Source organism: Homarus americanus, unplaced genomic scaffold, assembly GCF_018991925.1.
Source record: "Homarus americanus isolate GMGI-L3 unplaced genomic scaffold, GMGI_Hamer_2.0 scaffold37641, whole genome shotgun sequence".
NCBI lineage: Eukaryota > Metazoa > Arthropoda > Malacostraca > Decapoda > Nephropidae > Homarus > Homarus americanus.
In genome coordinates, this window is record NW_024737874.1 from 4,375 (window position 1) to 11,930 (window position 7,556).

Here is a 7,556-nt window from a genome sequence, read left to right on the forward strand (position 1 = left end):
GTCTGGGTATGTATTCTCTTTACTTATGAGGCTGACCTGTATTCAACTTGACAGATAAGTCATACTTGTTTTGATTGTAGGTGTAGTATTTAGAATTTAAATTAAGTTGCCATTATGTTTTGCCCTGCAATGTTCGAGCGCGAGTTTTCGTTGTAAATATTTTGGTTTGTTTGAAGTCAAGAGTAATTTTTCATAAGTGCATGAACGTAATTTTATGACAGATCTGTATTCTCCCAACCTGATTTAGATCTGTAATAGTCGGGATAATTGTTCCATCCAGGACGCTGTAGATGTGAAAAGATGTACGATTATTTTCAGCTAATTTTAATTAGTTTTGTGAGCCCATGTGAATGGGCTAAGAACAAATTCATTAAGACTCAATGAGTTCTTCCCCCCCACAAAAATCTTTAGTAAAAGGCGAAAGATTTATGCGTTTTGAAGGGAAACCAGAACTATGGTCGCAAAGTTGTTCAAGACCCCAACAAACATTAACTTAGAACATACTTGGAATTATAGTTCCAGTCAAGAAGGACATTAAAGGTTTTATTGTCCAGTGTCCAGAACAGTTATAAAATAAGATTTATAAGTCCTTCGTAGCATTTAAGACTACCGTGATTGGCAGTCAAAAGTGGTATTACTTAATGTGAATTTTCTTTAAGAGGATTTAATTTACATAATTCCTTTAAATCTGAACAAATATAGCAAATCAACGAGATTGTTATTGTTACAATGTTGTAGTGGATTCCTCCCCTACAAACGCTTGTCGCTGAGTAGCCGACCCCGCGAATTCCCTAGTGTATGACTCGTGGTCTAGGTCAACCAACGCCGCCTTACATGACGGAGGTCAACTATTAAGCCACGCCTACCTCCGCTATATAAGGAACAAGACAAGAAGGATACGACATACGTCGAAATAGCAAAGAGAGCGGTCCAAGAGGCTCATAGACCAAAATCCACCATATTAAACCTGAGTGAGCCAATACATGATAAGGTAATGATTAGTATGATCCATGCACATTTGCACAATATCATTGCACCCGGATCATACAATGAGGAATTAAGGAAAATGTTTAAATTGAATAACCTACCAGAGATGATATTTCCAGAAAATCCACAATCCGAAAAACTATTTCAGGCAACATATGCAAGCGAACTGAGAGAAAGACTACATCTAGACGAACAAAGGTTTGAGCAAGGAGCAACAGCTGATACACAAGGAACACAAGCGACTGATAGAGATCCCAGACAAATGACTAGAAGTGACAAAGAGAAGATAGAAATAACAAAAGGACAGACTATAAGACAAAAGAGTAGGAGGAGAGAAGATAAGATGGAAACTGATCACAATATACAACCTGAATCTGCTGAAGAAATTGGATTAAAAGTTATCACTACAACAAAACATGGAATCCCAACATCGAGACCAACAGGAGGGACAATAGTAAAAAACTGTGAAGGAGGGATATACAAGTGGACATATCAAGAAAAATCCCTAAGTGAAGATTATGTCTGGTCACTAATTACTACAGACAAACTAAAGATTACGACCAAAGACTTTAAAATAGTAGACCCGTCAGAGTTTAGAAGAGTCAGAAGCGGGAAACAGGACGATAGGTCTCCACTCCAACAGTCACAATCCAAGTATAAGAAATAATGGACAATAGACAAACAGTAAGAACTTTAAGAATAATACAACACAACGTAAGAAACTGGAAGACCGAGAGAATTAACCTAAGTAATATATATCAAGAAATTGACCCTGACATTATACTAATAAGCAGTCACGGTGAGACAGAAAACAACAACATAAAACTCTTTAACTATTATGTAAACCAAAGAAATAAATCGGGCGAGAAAAATGACGGAGTAGCGATAGCAGTTAAAAGAAACTTAAAATTTAAACTAATTGATGACTTCCAGGATGAATTTCTAGCAATAAAAATAAATACAACTCAAGGAGACGTAATTATTGCTACTACTTATCTCCCACCGAGACGACCCTACTTACCTATAGAACACCTATTAAAATTGGCTAACAATAGTCATCCGATGTACATCGTAGGAGACTTTAACGCCAGACATAGGATTTTTGACAATACAAATAATAACGTCGTGGGAAACGCCCTTAATCAATTAATAAATTTAGGGAAAATCAATCATCAGATATAACACCAACCTGGAGAAATGTACACGATGAGCACCAGAACCAAAATTTTTGCAACAACTCGAAGCCTTTTTCGAATTACCATATAATACAAGGGACCTCTTACAGGCAGTGACCATCTGCCAATTATACTAACACTATCAACAAGCCCCATACAGATACCAATAAAAAAGAGACTGAAAATGAGTAAAACAGACTGGGACAGCTTCAAAGACGACTTTAGTAATCACCACTCGATTAACCTACAAGGGAAAACAACAGAAGATATAGACTCAGAAATGGACAGACTGCACTCAGCAATAAAAACATCTATAACCAAACACACTCCTACTTCACACTTTAGAACATTACCCAACAACAGACTACCAGAAGAAGTTAAATTAATCCAGACCATATTACAATGAAATAAGCAGGTATATGGAAAGACACGGCAGTAACAGATGGCTATATAAAACACAGATAGCACACGAATAAATTAAAGACATGCATGTAAGGCTAAAACAATAAAAATGGAATGATATTATAATGGCGGCTGACATGACTAAAGACCTAAAAAACATTTTGGACTTCCATAAACAAGATGATATAATTTCTCAACCAAAAAACACCATACATTAAAGACCAAAAATGGAACAAAATTTGCTGAGGAAAATGAACAAGAGTCAACGTTAAAAGATGGGTAAAAAGTTTTAAAATATCAGATAGAGGAAAATGAAGATTTTGATAGTGAACACGAAGAAAAGGATAGAAGAAGAAATGGGAGAGGAACAAATACATAGAATCACCCCAAGGCAATATATAGACTATAACTTATTACCTAATAATCAAATAATAACCATAGGAGAAATGATGCACTGTCTGAGGAAATTTAAGGAAAAAGCCCCTGGGCTCACAGGTATTACACGAAATATGATCATGAATCTACCTGAAAACATTTTAAATACACTATTAAACATTTATAACGCATGCTTAATAACTGGTTACTTTCCAGACAAACTAAAATATGCTAAAATGATATTTATTCCTAAGGAGGGTAAGGACAATAAGGAAATATTAAACTACAGGCCAATATCTTTATTAGAAATTACCGGGAAACTATTGGAAAAATATTAAATTCAAGACTTATAGCCTTTTTAACACAACATGGGAAAACTAACAACAGACAACATGGATTTATGCCCAATAGAAATACCCTAACTGCAATAGCTACAATAACGGAAATAATTGCAATAGAAAAAAGCAAGGGTAACCAGATCAATATAATTTTAAGGGATGTTTCTAAGGCTTTTGATAAAGTTTGGCATTTAGGCTTGAAATCTAAAATATTAAAACTGGGACTTAACGAATACTTGCTAAGAATATTGTGTAACTATTTAAATGATAGGAGAGCACAAATTCAAATTGGAAACTTTATGGGAAATATGTCTAATCTTGAGAGTGGAGTACCTCAAGGAGGATGCCTTTCTCCAACACTATATACAATTTATACTTCAGACACACCTCAACCTACCCCCTTTAGCGAATATGTAATGTTTGCTGATGATATTACTCAAATAGTATCATACCCAGGAAAATCAACTCAATTTATGGCACTGTACACGGTAAGAGCGATAAAAAACATAAATGATTTTGAGAAAAAATGGAAAATCAGGACAAATAAGAACAAATTCAAGATAATACCAATAGCCAAGATTAAAACAAGTCCAGTAATAGTCGACCAGGAACTATACCCATACGACACTGAAGGCAGGATGCTTGGATTAAAACTAACAAAAAGAGGATATATAACATACTTAAAAGATAAAGAACGACAGGCAAGAATAAGATTATCAAAAATAAAACGCTTTAAGAACCTTAGCATTAATAACAAAAGAAAGATTTATATTGCCCTTGTCAAATCAATTATGGACTACCCACCATCCCATTGAACACCCTTAGTAAAACGTGCATTAAAAGGTTACAAACAGTACAAAATATAGCCCTCAGATTTATATATAACATAAAATATACAGACCACATCAATAATGAACAGCTACACAAGAGAGCAAACCTCTTAGCAATCAATGTAGATATACACAACAAAGCTGTAAATATTTGGAAAAAAGTGACTGAACTTAACACAGAAACATATCAAAACTGGATAAATAATATAGACAACGAAGAATTCCAAGAACACAGTTGGTTTAAATCAGTCAGGAAGAAAGTAATTGAACCATCTCCTGCCCCAATATACATATAAAACATTAATAGAGAGAATAAAAGATGAGAGTGACCTACCAGCTCCACAAGAACCTGGCAGGCCTCTCCATACAGTGTACCTTTAGACTAACATAACTAATATTTAACATTTAACATTGAACTAACATCTTAGCAAAAAAAAAAAAAAAAAAAAAAAAAAAAAAAAAAAAAAAAAAAAAAAAAAAAAAAAAATGTGACTACCCTCCCAGCTACACAAGGACCTGGGCGGGCTCACTAACTCCATAAAAAAAAAGAAAAAAAGAAAGAAAATATATATATATATTAGTAATATTAATAATAATAATGTGATTACCCTCCCAGCTATATCAGCCAGGAAGAAGTAATTGAACCACCTCCTGCCTCAATATACACATTTCTACATAAAACATTACTAGAGGAATAAAGATGAGAGTGACCAACCAGCTCCACTAAGAACCTGGCAGGCCTCTCCATACAGTGTACCTTTAGACTAACACAACTAACACTTAACTAACACCTCAAAAAAAAATAAAAAATAAAAATGTGACTACCCTCCCAGTTACACAAGGACCTGGGCGGGCTCACTAACTCCAACAATAACAAATAATAATAATAAGCAGCATTATATAAATAAACCAATATTAATACAAAGGTCTGACGACCCAAGGGAGCACAACAAAGACAAAACACCAATAAGAAAGATGAAGCGATCTGGTTGAGCCCAGATTCTTTCTACTCCTACTGTATTTCAGTTTCACCACTTTTCCTTCAACCCCTAATAATCTTCTTTCACCTCTTAACTAAAGACTTCGTATCGTATCGACCTACCTCCCTTTCGACCTACACCAACCAGCAAGCAACACCTCCTCCTCCTCCTCCTCCTGCCTGGCGGCCCTCGCCCCCGCCAGCGACCATGGCGACCCACAAGCTGGTCCTCCTCTGAGCACCCTCACCAACCAGCTCTCTCTACATCATGCTTGTAACCATGCTGCCACTCTCCAGCGCAAGCTGCACTGTACATCAGCCACCAATATGTATACAGAGAGCACATTATTGAAGGTTTCGCTTCTCCATCCCATCCTGAGTGCGAACCCAAACATCTCGTACCCCTGATAGGTGACCCCCGGAGATTTCCGCCTCACACAGGATCGGAGGCTTATCACATCCACAAATGGTGACCCCCGGAGATTCGCACTCACACAGGATGGAGGAGAAACTGATCACTCTCCCAGTCTTCAAGCAACATGGAAGACTGGCTTATCCACACAGAAGCAGCTCTCATCGGCTCTACAGCTACTGTCTCTACACTGCAGGTTAGACACCCTAGAGCAGCTCTGCTACTCTAAGCAGACAGCTGCTCCTCTTCCTGCCCCAAGCACCACGTCCTACCGACCCCAACACACCCGTCCTGCCTCAGACGCAGCCCCCGGCCCAGCAGTACCCCCTGCCGCTCCTCCTGATGCAGCCCCTTCTCCTGACGCGGCCCATGCGCCTGAGTGTGGACCCACACACCCCTCTTTTCTCCCTCAGGTACCCCCCTGCTACTGTCCTGCACCCTGCTGCTGTCGTGGACCCAGCTGCTGTCACGAGCCCTCATCCGCTTCTGTTGACGCAGCCCCTGCTCCTGACCCAGGCCCACACACCCCAGCAGGCGCATCTGACGACTCTGTACCTGCCGTGAGGGAAGCACAACATTCATAGCCTCCACACACCCTTTTTCTCCCTCTCTACTCCCACAGATATTGTATATTTAGACAGTTGTCTCCTCTAGCAGCCGGCTCATCCACGCCCTCGCCGTTATGGCTCACATGTGGCATGCACCGCCCGTTCTGCCTCACATGTGCCATGCAACCCTGCAGACAACAAGTCTCCTACACCGCCTGGAGGGAAGGGGGGAGTACTGTAGTGGATTTCTACCCTACAAATGCTGTTTGTCGCTGAGTAGCCGACCCCGCGAATTCCCCAGTGTATGCCTCATGGTCTAGGTCAACCAGCGCCGCCATTCATCACGGAGGTCAGCTATTAAGCCACGCCTACCTCCGCTATATAAGACCTGACCTCGTGGTGATCTCTCTCTCTGCTGGACCCGGAGCTGCGAAGACCTGCCTATTTTGCTGCATGTTTGAGCAGTCTGCAACTTTGTTGTGATAAGACACTCAATCCTAGTGATTGTACTTACTCAACATAGTGACGGTGTAATTACCATCACAGATTGTACGGGAAATTCCAACTTTTGGAAAAAACAAATATTTGGGCTCCCCAAATTTTGACTACTACCCGTGCGTCTACGTCCTGGATTGGCCAATCAGTGGTGCCCCACGGTGGCGTGATACATGCACGTTTACTGCGGTGCTCTGATTGGCTAACCGAACGTGGCGTGGTAGGTAGGCTGTTTCTACTCTCTAAGTCCTCTTCTTTCCTTTTTTCTTCCCCCTCATGCACTCCGTTCTTTGAACGGGAGGCGGGACTTAGCGATACGGTCGATCCGGCAAGGGAACCTGTGATAGTGCAGGGCACCCCTTGTCCGGGGGTCACCGGTAGGTGGCAACTTTCTTAGATATAACTATAGTCACAGGTAACCTGGGTGCAGAACCCTACGAGCCCGACGCCCGTCCAAGAGGGGGGGCGGGGTCACTGCTCCCAGGCAGGAGCCCTGTGTTATAGGTAGGATTAGATGTAATCAAGAAGATGACAACAAGCATTAGAATAAAACATAGAGATAAGGGACACTCTATTGGAAGGGGAAAAGTGGCAGAAATCACTTACAACAAATTGCAAGTCCCACTAACAAGAATATTCAGCACCAATGAAGGTTTTAAAGTAATCTGTAAAGATGACTTTGATTCAGATAAAATCCTTTCAAAAGAAGCAAGAGATATATTTTACAATGAAGGCCTTATTGTTGTCATGCCACCAGAACAAAAAGCAAAAAGATCAGTTTTTGTTCGTCAAGTCGACCAAGAGATCGGGAGGAAGACATCGTAAGACCTGAAAGATGAACTGGAACGCCAAAATAGGTGGATGAAGATTGAAGAAGTCATTAAGATAAAGGACTATACTCATGTTTTTAAGATTACTTTTGAAGAAGTGTCAATGGCTGAGAAAGTTTTACAACAGGGCTTTCTAATATTCAACATGTCAGTCACACCATATCAAATAAAGAAGGAGACATTCA

At 39.8% G+C, this 7,556-nt stretch overlaps 1 non-coding gene across 1 annotated transcript; it reads right to left on the bottom strand.

Moving 5' to 3' along the window:
• Positions 1-339: 339 nt before the first annotated feature.
• On the bottom strand, positions 340-455 carry LOC121873607. Its single transcript, XR_006090277.1, has one exon. It is a non-coding gene; the product is annotated as a U5 spliceosomal RNA (small nuclear RNA).
• Positions 456-7,556: the final 7,101 nt, after the last annotated feature.